The sequence below is a fragment of the Neodiprion lecontei genome, chromosome 4, assembly GCF_021901455.1.
Source record: "Neodiprion lecontei isolate iyNeoLeco1 chromosome 4, iyNeoLeco1.1, whole genome shotgun sequence".
Lineage (NCBI taxonomy): Eukaryota > Metazoa > Arthropoda > Insecta > Hymenoptera > Diprionidae > Neodiprion > Neodiprion lecontei.
The window spans coordinates 34,855,017-34,867,692 of record NC_060263.1 but is presented as its reverse complement, the minus strand read 5'-3'; the positions used below and the strand labels follow the sequence as shown (position 1 = coordinate 34,867,692).

Here is a 12,676-nt window from a genome sequence, read left to right as displayed (position 1 = left end):
CATTTCACGTAATTAACGTACGCCCCCTTACAATAACTTCATCTCTCTCAACAACAAGGGGCCAAAAATAAAGAAGTATTAAAAAAGCAAACGGATAATTGATGTGAAAATTACTGTAAATCAATATTGAACAAATCGTCGGGTGTTTAGCGATGTATTAAAAATGGAAAGAAAGAAACGGCGAGAAAAAGGACAAATTTATCGAATCCTCCGACGGTGGGGAATTCGCGTCGGGATTTTAAATCAGGTACAGGAGGTGAACCGGCGTCGTAACACAGTAAAGGTGTTTCTGATTGCCGGTGCCAATTTCGCGGAAGGATGATAGCCGACGGTTTGTCGGTGCATCCGAGCAAATTTGAACCACCGCACTGCAAGGATTTCCAACCTGCAGGGTGGATAATAAGGTGAGGAAGGGGGAAAATGCCGAGACAGGATTGGCGGCGGCGGCGGTGGTGGCAGGACGACGACTGCAGCAGAATATAAACCTGTGGATTATCGACCAGCAAGCACTCTGCCGGGCTGGTTGCAGGGAGGCGGATCCTCTTCCCGTGTTATACCTTCGTTCCACCCCTCATATCCACCTTTCCTCTTCCTGCATCCATCCATCCCATTCCCTAAACTTTCTCCTTCCTTCTTCCTTCTTCCGCTTGCATGCTCCGCGCGGCTGGTCCCAGAGGACTTCTTCAACTCCGTAAAGGATCCTCCGCATCGTCACGATTTATTACCGTTGTTTTTGAAGTTTAAACAATATGCGTGTGTATGGGATTGTTTCTATCCCTCCCATTTTATACTGTGCAATCTTTATAGCGATTTGAGAATTATGCGTTAAAATTTTTTTTTTACCTTTTATTAATGTAACAACAGGGTTTGTACGCTTTTTGGAATCTGAAATTATTCCTCGACTTGTCCACGTATTACAGCCTGTGAATAAGATTTTTTCACTAACCTTTCGCGAAATATGACGCTGATTAATGAATTTTTTTTTTTTTCATTACACATCAATACTAATACCTTTAATATTAATATCAATTTACAAACAATAACCTGCGATTTTCCACAAGCAAAAAAAAAACGAAAGAAAGTTTGGTATTAAGTAGCATACATAGAATGCATGAAGTGGTGATCGATAAAACTTCGTCTAGGAACGAGTTTAATTCTTTGACAGACTCAAAATTCCAGTCTGATCTTTGAAATTACCTGAGTTTTTCCGGTTTTCTGAGATTTTCCTGTACATACAAATCTTGAATAATGTAGTATAGAGCAGGGCAAGACTCACCTCAGTCTGTGTGTTTCTGGTACTGCGTCCAACGCAATCTGTAACAGGAAAAACGAAATAATGAAAACTTGCACTCTGATTATAGTTGCGTAATAATTGGTAAACTGAATTGGCGAAACCAAATGAATAGACTAAAAACTTGGACTATGTAAATATAAAGTTACCATAGACGATTAATAAACAATGACCGATCGTTACATCGGAGATACTTTCAAACGTAAGTAAACTAGGATGATTTTGTACAACAGGCGATTTCCTATAAAGTTTCTCAGGGATTGTTGTAATATTCCGTAGGTATGCATATCGAATGTATATAAAGATGAAACGGTTAGACGATGACGATGATACGAGGCAGATATCATCAGCCAGAGAAGGGCTACTGTAACACTAATCTGTATTCACCGTGTATATTTGTAACCGACGTAAACAACCAGCCGATGCTGCTGCTGCTGCTGCTTTTGCTTCTGTTGCATACACGTGTCTATCCAAAGTCTCGTTATACGCACGCAACTCAGTCAAGCTCGACGCTAAGAAAATATGCAGATGTAATCTTAGAAACGGGAAAGACAACAACAACGAACGATATCCAGCAGGCGGTTGGTCCGATATCGTCTTCATTTATTCAACAATACGTCACTAATTAAGAGTATAACAGAGTATTGTGGCGGTTTTATTGACATGAATAACGAAGTTTCGTAACGTTAAACGGGGTAGCGAGGTTTTCGGAAAAAGCTTCGGAACATTATGGAATATATGTAAATATATATATATACACACACACACACACCTGCTTTCCGAAAGTCACACAATCACTACAGGACGATATCTAACCAACTCCCTGTGGGATTTCACCGTTGTTTAAGTTTCGTGTATAATTAGAGTGTAAACATATATAGGTGTACGTATATGTAACCCAGCACTTGTCTAACAGTCAGGTATCTGTATGAGTAACGCAGTTAAACTGAAAGAGAAATGGGTGCGAGTAAACAGCTGAGTACGAGTCGCGTAGGTAGTGGACGAATTACCATTTATTCACAAATTCACGTAAAAGTTTTTAGTTCTCGTTAGTCGTACATATTATGTTAATCTTATTTTTGGTGCACGAGGAAAAAAAAAAAAACCAGTTTAAAAAATAAAGGAACAATCTGCAAGTGTTGTTTTTTCATTTCATTTTTAAACCGCAATATTTTGACACGAAGCTCTGCTGATCTCTGCGCTGAGCATTGATTGTGAGATTTGGAATTTTATTTACAAGTATAAGTTACGTACGTAGGCTGGACTTGGGCGAGAGGAAAGAGAGAGGAAAGTGAAAAGTCGCCAAAGCCGGACGCTCAACAACTCTAAGACTTGCCCCAGCTCTTGGCTGCTGGATATTCGCGAGGCGCCTGAAAATAACCTGCGCGAAGCGAAATATCTCTGCCAAGCTCCGTTTAGCAGCTAACTAATTGTAGTAAGTTTAGTTAGCTAGATTGCTGCGTGATTCTATACGAGTACGATTTACCTGGACTGTACTTGTAACATTTCCCTGCAGTCGCCGTTCACCACCACCAAGTCTCTATTTACCCGAGGCAGAATTTTAATCGATACGGTACGTTGTTGAGGAAAAGAGATTGAGAAAACGTACAATAAAATAGATATTTTTCTATTAAATGAGAAGAACGTGAAACGGTATAAGAAATTAATTGACGCGGTAAAAATAAAGTAAATACGAGAAATTACGATCGTTAATAAATAATTATTTCTTCCGAAGCGACGATACGTTGCGTGAAATTAATCAGACCACACGTGGTGTGGAATATGAATTACGGGAGACACCGATATGTCCCTGATATTCAATCGCTTGTTTCATTTCCCTCGCCGGAAGCTGATGTATAAATCACGGAGGACGATACGCGAACTCGAAATGACGTTAGCTCATCAATTAGCGAGTGAGGCTATATTTGTTGCAATAACGAAACAGCTTGGGGAATAGTACATACGATTTTCGACAACACCATCGTGACAAAACATATATTTGGAACGGAAATTCGTTTTCCATTTTGTAGAGTATAAAAATCCATTAAAGTTGAAAAAGAACATTCGATAAAAACACCCAAGATTTAGACGAGCGGAGGACCAAAGAAAATAAATTGAACAAGTTTGAAAGATTTGTCTTCTCATCGTCAGTTGATCATCGTTCATCTCGAAAGTTAACGTATCTACGAGACGTGAAGATCATCGGTAGATAAGCAGATTAAAGAGATAATGGCGATGACATTGGATGCGGTTGAAAAAATATAAATCGACTTAACTAACCATTGTCCGAGATGTTCGTAATTGCAGTGAGGATATACATATACGTACTGCATTATAGACTTGATCATCGCAGACAGTGTGTGTGCGTGTGTGTATATGAGGCATTCCACCCCAAACCGATCTACGTCTGACCCTCATCATCGGCGATTTTATTTATTTTTAGGTATGGTGCAGAGTGTAAAAAAAATCGTCTTTCACTGATTTTTAGATTTTCTGGACCACGTGTTTCATTTTTTACCGCACCCAAAAATACGAAAACCCAATTTTCGAATCAACAGCCCCAATCGATTGGCTTCAAATTTAATTTTCTAGTGAGTTTGTTGTCAAAAAAACAAAAATTTTTAGACCAAAACAGGAGTGGGCAAGCTTATTTTTGTTCAGCAGCTGGAAGCGAAACGAGTAATTGAAAAGTAAAAAAAAAACGTATGTCATATAAATTTGTATTTTTTACATTCATATTCAATACGTTTCTTTTTCTTTCTCGCTTTTCAATTACTTCTTTCGCCTCCAGCCTCTGAACCAAAAGCTTGTCTACTTTCATCTTGGTCTCCAAAATTTGATCTTTTTTTTACAAAAAATTCATGAGAATAATTTAAAGCCAATCGATTGGGGATAACGATGATTTTTCTCCTACACTCTGCACCATACTTAAAAATAAATAAAATCACCGATACTGAGGGACATACGTAGGTCGGTTTGGGTGCGGAATACCTCATATACATGCATATAAACGTTGTACACGACGCGTTGAAAAATGACGAATTCAAGGATGATTGAGACGTGACCTGCGAGATGTTCAACCTCGTGAAATATGGCATAGGTATATATATATATATAAGTATATATATATAAGGTATATGTATATTGCGTACTAAATAATTTAGTCCTACAATGTCGTACGCGATCGTAAGTATAGGTATAACAACTACATCGTCGTACACAAATAGGCGCGCCTCTTTTCTAGCGTATATGTAACTCGTTTCTTCTTTTAGTCCACGATGAACAACGTAGATATTAATATACCAATTTTTTCCATGGTTGCGGGATTATAAAGGTCGCGCAAAAAGAAGCAGCGATATTGTCGATATTGATTTCCAATTTCAATAATATTACACACAACACGGAAACATAACGAGCAAGTGATTAATTTCGGTGCATAGAAGATCGAGATAACAATCAAAAGGTCTACCAAATCATTTTCATCAATTTTTCCTCCACGATTCCTAAAATTTATCATCATACACGTGGAAAAATGAACGTCATAGATGAATCTCCGATTACGTCTCACGTATCGTTTCCCACCGCAATGCGGAACACGCAGCGTGCGTAAAAAAAAAAATCTTGGCAAAGGGGAGAACGTGTACGTTGCGTTACGTTGAATTCGTTAACGTTATTCACGACGCGTTTATACGCCTGGACGTTTATAACGATATATTTATTTTTTATAGAAGAGGACGCGGAGGGTGCGAAATGATTTCTTAATACCCTAAACGTCGCGGCGTCGGTTCGCAAGCAGGAAGATAAAAGGAAGGCCGTGGCGGAGAGATCCAAGAGCATCGCCGGCACCGCCACACCGATAATAATAACACTGGCAGTTTGATGCGGTGCAAGGAATATCGAACGTGTTCGGTCCGAGGGGTGCGAGACACGTAGGCATGGCAACTACCACTCTGTCGCTACTGCTGCTGCAAGCTCGCCCAGCTTTACCGCGAACCGACTATAGGACGGGCTCTGCCCTGCAGATTCCCGGTGAAATCATCTCGGAATTCGAGGGGAATAACAGAAATCGTCGCGTCGGACGATAAGTTGTTGGTTAACTCTTTCGGTCGTAGTAGTAAGCCTCGTTCGATCTTGTCGCCTATTTTATAATCCATTTTTTGCACATTTAGACAACTTTTAAACGTATTTCATTGCGGGTTTTTAGCTATCTCCGATAGTGTACCAACAGGTTTTCAATACTCGAGAGTAGTTATTGCGATATAATGTAAATTATTATTGTTAGAAACAAATTGATTGAAAAATATCGTGAAAATTGAAGGAATAATTCATTTCCGTAACTACACGTATACACGCGTTACATAAATTACAAGTTTTTGAGGTCGCTGATTACGAATCTGAAACCGGATTTTGAAAATTTAAAATGGCGGATTCAATGTGGCGTACGAAAATTTCAAATTCGATCGAATCCGGAGACACATCTGGATCCACCATCTCGAATTTTTGAAATCTGATTTCAGCGACTCCAAATACAACTGCATAGTTTTTTGACCGGATGTGATTAAATAAAAAATTTCCGTCCGCCATATTGGATCCGCCATCTTCAATTTTTGAAATCTGATTTCAGATTCGTAATTAGCGACCACAAAAACCATGCCATACTATTTTGTAATAAGAGTTGACTCAGCAGAATAATGTGTGACTCAATGGGTTAAAAATGATAAACGAAAAAAACCGCAGACACACAAAAGTCTAGTTCAGGAGAATCCGAATTTAATCTATTTAACCCGAACTTGAATATACCGGATATAGTTTGAACTGTTATAATCAAATAAATTTTTTTTTCTCATCTTATTTACACCCCCCAGATCCTCCTCACAGCTCAATCTGATTCAATGCAGAGGCTCGAAGTTGTCGAAAAAATTCTAGATCAAAATTTAACTTCGAGATTCTCAGATCCCATCGCAAGTCGCACTGAACAGAACGTCGAGAATCCGTGAATCTCAAGAAGCGAAAAACCTCAAAGATTAATTGAGGTTTAAACCTGAAATAGAGGAACTGACGATAAGACTTCCGAGGGTTAAATAAGTCGCAATTTTCACTCTGATTTATAACCATAATGAGCGGTTTTTTCATATTCAAACGGGGTCTTTTTACACAGGATTTCCGTACCTAAGAATCTCTCATCGCGTAAGTATAGAAAAGCTCGAAATTTTCTCGAGGTTCAAATGACGTATAAAATTTCGTCTCGGGATAATACATAATCATAAAAATTCATCTACCTCGCGTTTATAAAGCTAAATACTTGAACGTGATGGACATGGGGTAAAAGGGGAGCATAAAGGGCGTATCATGTATAAAATTACCACCAATGGATTATATGCCTGATAATATGGCCTTTTATACGGGGTTTCCATTAGGGTTGTTTCAGGCCCAGAGCCTAGGGATGAACATCGGACGGTTTTTTGTATAATAGATTGATAGACATTGATTACGAGGCGAAGAATTTCACGCGATAATGAAGGCCGAATTTCCAGCCCACATGTTATGTGATTAATTAACGGGCTGATTATAATAATGTATGGATCGTTAAACTTCTTCAGAAGAGTAACAGAAAGTTTTTGACGTGTTTAGGTTGAAACTGTAGGTATGTTAAAACTTTGAAAATTTTTATTTCAGTTTTTCGGCAAAGTCGATACACGAAGTAAAATGTATGAATCAATTTCAAGAATTCGGGTACATGTATGATTTTAAATGAAAATTCAATTTACCACGATTTTTGAAAAGCTTATTTCTGTATACTGAAAAACTTCAATCCTGAGAGAAAAAAAAACTTCTCGACAAATTCGTGGCACTAATATGCCCATCGAATTTCAATTTTTTCTGAATAAATATTCGTAATCAAACGTTGAAAAAAAAAAGTCTCGATGTTTTTTTGCTTTCACGCATCATACTCCATTAGTCTCTCAGAGTCGTTGAGAAGGAACGAAAGGCGTTTCGAAGAGGCGAGAATCTTAAGAATATTTAAAAAGGCACTTATTCCTACTCGCGTCTCAAGCACACACTGCGGCATAATGTAATAATCGTGAGTAGAGATGTACTTCAAAAACTCTCATCTACATCATCTTCGCAGCCCTCGAACCACACACTGCATTATTAGGTACATGTACAACAAGCATTCGTGTATTTGCCTTGAATTTTCACAGTCCGAGCAACGGAGTACGAAATTTGTAACAAATATTGTGAGAAACCAATTAGTTATAATTTATTGTAGCTGGATAATTTTCTCTCATCTATAAATACACGATCAAGACGAAACGGTTTCTCATTTCACAGTCCACTAAACGTCCGCGGATTATATATATATTATATACATATTTATAAGAAAAATTAGGAATGCATAATTTTGAATATTCATTAACGGAAGATCCCGTAGAAAGAAAAATATTTGCATGTTATTCAACGCATCGATGCATCCGCATGCAGATTTTGCATCCGTGCTGTGCCTTTCATGCATCGCGTTTTATCAAGTCAACAACAAAAGCTGTATTTATGAGGGCAGAATATGTATGCATACGAAGTATTCTACGCGACTCGACAAATGATTTTCCCTCACAATTTTTAATTACGTTCATAATTTTGTAAACGATCCTCCTAACACCGAATAGCACGCCTGAATTATTCCAGATTTTTCTCTCCAGCCGATATATTTGTATAAATTAAAAAAAAAAAGAAAAAGCCTCAAAACTTCTTCGATCAAAGGCGATCATTTGAGGCCAAATCAGGAAGTGGAAACTATTTTTTTTCTCTTTTTTAACATTTATTTGACTAATTTGAAGATAATAATAATTTCCAAAATTTGATTAATTTGGTATATTTATTGATAATTATTCATTTTTCTAGATGAAAAATTATCCGCTCGATGCATAAAAATGTATGCATGGTCATATTAAAAGACGCGATGATTATCTGTAATTTAATTGTGAGTTGTTTTAAGCATTCCATCACTTTCCAGACCCAATAATTTAATTTTGTATTTAAATAACAGCGAATTAAAAATAGTCTGAATGAAATCTTATCAAAACATGACGTACGTATTTAATCTGCAACCGTCATCTTATAATACACTCGATGTCAATATACTTGTTCTTTACTTACAGCTGCATTGTATTTTATTTTTCATTCTTCTCGCATCTTTGAACTGTTGGTAAAAGGAATTGATATTATTCCTTTCTCACGTTCTTCGAATGATTAATTAATCAATTCTATACGCGATATCGTTGTAGAAAAAGTGGCGTATTATTAGCAACAACGCGAGGACGCGACGGTCCGTCACGGTACTGCCATTCATCGGTTCCAAATGAGTGAATTGTATTTTTTAATCTGCTTTCTAAAAAAGAATTTAAAGAAAAAAAAAGAAAAGAAAATAGGAAGCACACGCGAGGACCGCGAAGCCTAGTCGAGTTGGCCAAGGTATTCCTATGCATATATTATACCACAGAATCAGTCGGTCATATTGCGTAATGCTTAGGTAACAGCAAAGAGAATCCGCAGTAAAATAATCAGACGAAAATAAGTATATCCGAATAGAAAGAATAAAGCGCAAACGCGTGAATATCAAGAAACTTTGCCCGATTTGGAAATCACATCGACGAGCAAAACGAGACAAATCTCTCTCTGTGAGATTAAAGTTACCAATTTTTGTCTGTTAAAAAATAGAAATAGAAAAAGAAAACTGTGCGTAGTTTAGTAATCCCGGTAAGTGTACGGTCGTACACGCAACGTTTAAGCACTACTACGAAGGTGAAGACCAAAAGTTTAAAATTCAATCGACGTACGGCTGCGAGAAGGCGATTTCTCAAGCCTCAGATACTGCAGCAGCACTCGTAAAGAGCAGAGAGAGAGAGAGAGAGAGAGAAAGAGATAAAAAGGCAAGTATAGAAGAATAAAATAAACAATATCGTTTACTCAAACGTCAAATATTGGCACAAAAATAAAGAAAAAAAAGAAACCACCACCACCGCACTAAACGGATTCAGCAACGCACAAAGAGACAAGAAAATCGTCGTTCAATGCGGCATAAGGTATAAATAAGTGTACGTAGCATAGTTAAGGTAGAATATCGACATGACCCTGATTCTCGATATAAGTTGTACAAATATAGCGTAATACTACTTACGCGTATACACGTACACATACATATATAGGCACACGCGAGAGTCGTGTAAGGAGTAATAAAAATCTGAGGATAAGAAAAATAAATAAAAAATAGTAATGAATTATAGAAAAAGAGAAAGAAGAAACTGCACAGCGATCGCAGTTCACCTTTACACACACACACACTATTACGTATCCGACTTGGTTAGCAAGAGTGAAAGAGTGTGGATAATCTATCCAGGCACAAGCACGCACACAAGCGTGTCTAAACTTTAGGATTATAAAGCCGGGATATTTGTACGGACGTAATAATTACACCGCGAGGATATATGGTATAGGTATGTGCCTATTTGGCTTGAGAATATCGCGCCTATATATGTATGTAATATGATTGCCTATACTTACGTATATGTATAAAGATATACGGACGTGTATATTATACAACAGAGAGAGTATAAATACATGAGGGTTTCAAATTTGGCCAAGTTTTTGCACGAGTTTTAACGATAGCGGAAACGCCGATCGTTTATGGACAGGTAACGTCATCGAAAGATTAAACGATTTGTACGTACGTACGTACGCATCTCCTTATCTTGATAGAAAAAAAAATTCAGTGGAATCGTTACAAGCACATCTGTAAAATCCTTGCGGATGGATAAATGGAATTAATCGTCTCGCGTGTAAGACGTAATTGCAATACGCACGTTATATAAACACTGGTTAAATTTTACATATCAATGAATCTCCGGATGCAGCGATCAAGTTGGAGATGAGAAATTTCCTCTTCCATTTCGCGATTACATCAGTAATCGCATACGAACAATCGTGATAAGATAAATTTCAACGAAATATAAATTTAGCAAAGTTTATTTCTGTGAACTTCGAGAGAGGAAAACTTTTAACCTGGTGTAAGATTCAACCGAAAAAAAAATAAATAAAAAAAAAAACCTTTGCGGCGTTCTTTCTGTTTTTGAAAGGTCGAACCGCAGACGGAAGTAATACAAGCCGATCGTTGAATGAAAGAAGGTTAAGCCGGAAGTACCTCTCCAAGCAGGCAAATAACAGAGCGCAATTACATTGTCGTCACAAAAGTAAGTATTACACATATTCCATGCGATTTCATTGTTTACGGCAAGACGTGGCACAGCCTTGGTTTGCACGCAGGCAGGCAGGCAGGCAGGATGGAATTAGTTAGTCCTGTTACCCGCACAATGTCATCTAGCATACATGCCGTACCTTGAAATCGGTTACAGCGCGATACCGATATGCGAAACCGCAAAAAACTTGCTGCTTTGTTCGTCTTTTGTTTTTTTTTCTTTCTTTAGAACAAGTTTCCATCAGGTATATCGTCAAAATTCAATTTCTCACACTCGTTATCGGAATAAATAACAGAGAATGAATTCTGAAACGCGTTGTTTGCGAGAGAAATTTGATGCCGGAGAATTTCAAACACGCGACTTGATACGACCATCAATTTTGAAGCAATAAATCAAAATTTATACGAAGATTAAATTGTTAACGTTACTGCGACAATACATGATTAGGAAAAATCGTTAATTTTCATCTTTAGGAATGTCGGAAATTTAGCAAACCACGACAAAAGAGAAAAAATATACTCATATATCGAAAAGCCAACTCCTTCAGCCATTCGAATATTACACAATAATAACTTGTACGAACGTGATTTCTCGTCTTCAAAAATTTTCCCCGCCTTTGCCGCAAGTTGTCGAAAATGTAAAAAATCGTCGAATCCTCTTCTCATTGTCAGACTCTTCCGAGGTTTGTGGGAAAAATAGGCAAGCACACATACGCGTACGTGCATAATATTACAACGTATATTCCCGTCATTCGAAGGGACACGACGATCGGTCACCGTTGAAAAAAATACCGAGTGGATGAGAGTGGTAAGAGCGACTAGGCAGGTGCCTTGGCGAGCCTCGTCAGGTATGAAGTACCTCGCAGGCCTGCTGCAACAACCTTTTGTGGCTTCTTTACTGAATGAACCTGCTCCAGGCACGATGAGGCGTGTATACCTGATGCTCAAGTATGCATCGCCCTAAGGTTTTCCTCCTCCATCCTGCTCCTGCGGAGCTGCTGCCGGTGGACATCGTACAGAGTTATTCATGCATGCCGTTCACACACTCGTCCTCGAGAGATCCTTTTCGTGTGTAGATTATTACCTCGAAACGAACCGAAACACCATCGTAGGCGAGTCAAATCACCTATAAGCGTGCATTCTCAAGGTATAAGGCGCAAGGCATAACCGATACCACGGTTCTATTCTCCTCTCAACAATCAACGAGGTGGTATAAATAAGTCGATTGTATCACTCGTAACAGACACTGGATGAGTATCACAATACGTATATAACGTGTACGGTAAGAGATAATATCGGAGTATGAATTTCTTTTCCATCAAGTGTTTAAAATTTCTAACGTTAATGTAAAAAAGACACCTAAATTTTCTTCACGTAAAATTGACGGTCGTTACTTCGCAGTTTTCAAATTCTCACCGCAAGAACTGCCGACTAATATTTGAGAAACACACGTGGAATAACTGGGCTTCAAAGTCGTTCCAAAGTCGCGAAATGGTGATATTTGTTCCAATATTCCGTTGTACGTAAACGTTACCAACTTCAACGGCACGATAATTCTCCCTTTACAATCCAGAAATAATCTAACAATGTTTTTCCACAAATAATATCAATATTTGTACACACTCGGCTTCTGCCTCAGCTATCTCATACGATGCCTCTCAGGCTGCTACTAGATCGAATTGAATTCGAGGGAGCGTTTTGAGGATAAGCAGCACAAACTGGAAGCGGCGAACTCCGCGAGAGAGAAGAAGAAGAGGTGAGATGACGCAATTGCGTAAAACGAGACGCGTAGAAGCTGTCCGTGGTATCCATCTCCGTCTTCACCTCCACCTCTACCTCCGTCTCCTCTAACCTCTTAGTCGTTTGCAACTCGATTCCCTCTCGACTCCTTTCATCAACAGCAGCAGCTACATTATAGGTGTAAAACATCGTCGTCTCATTACCGACGCAATGCAAACTCGTAATCCCTCGTTGATGAGCGGTGATGGTGCAACGTCTTTATCAGAATAAGAAAAGAAAAAGAAAAACCCCGCACCGCCCGCATGAGGTGAAACCGCTTTTCCGTTTAAATCATTACCGTCTGGAGGCAGCGATAACAAAATAAAAACCACAAAATTGTCACTTCCTCTTCTTCG

At 38.4% G+C, this 12,676-nt stretch overlaps 1 protein-coding gene across 7 annotated transcripts in view; it reads right to left on the bottom strand.

Moving 5' to 3' along the window:
• Positions 1 to 12,676, bottom strand: part of LOC107222327 (mitogen-activated protein kinase-binding protein 1) — an 85,318-nt gene that overhangs the window by 67,153 nt on the left and 5,489 nt on the right. For all 7 annotated transcript variants that reach the window (XM_046736722.1, XM_046736727.1, XM_046736731.1 and 4 more), the window contains exon 2: positions 1,277 to 1,314. The gene's annotated coding sequence lies outside the window, so the exon portion shown is untranslated. The remainder of the gene's footprint in view (positions 1 to 1,276; positions 1,315 to 12,676) is intronic.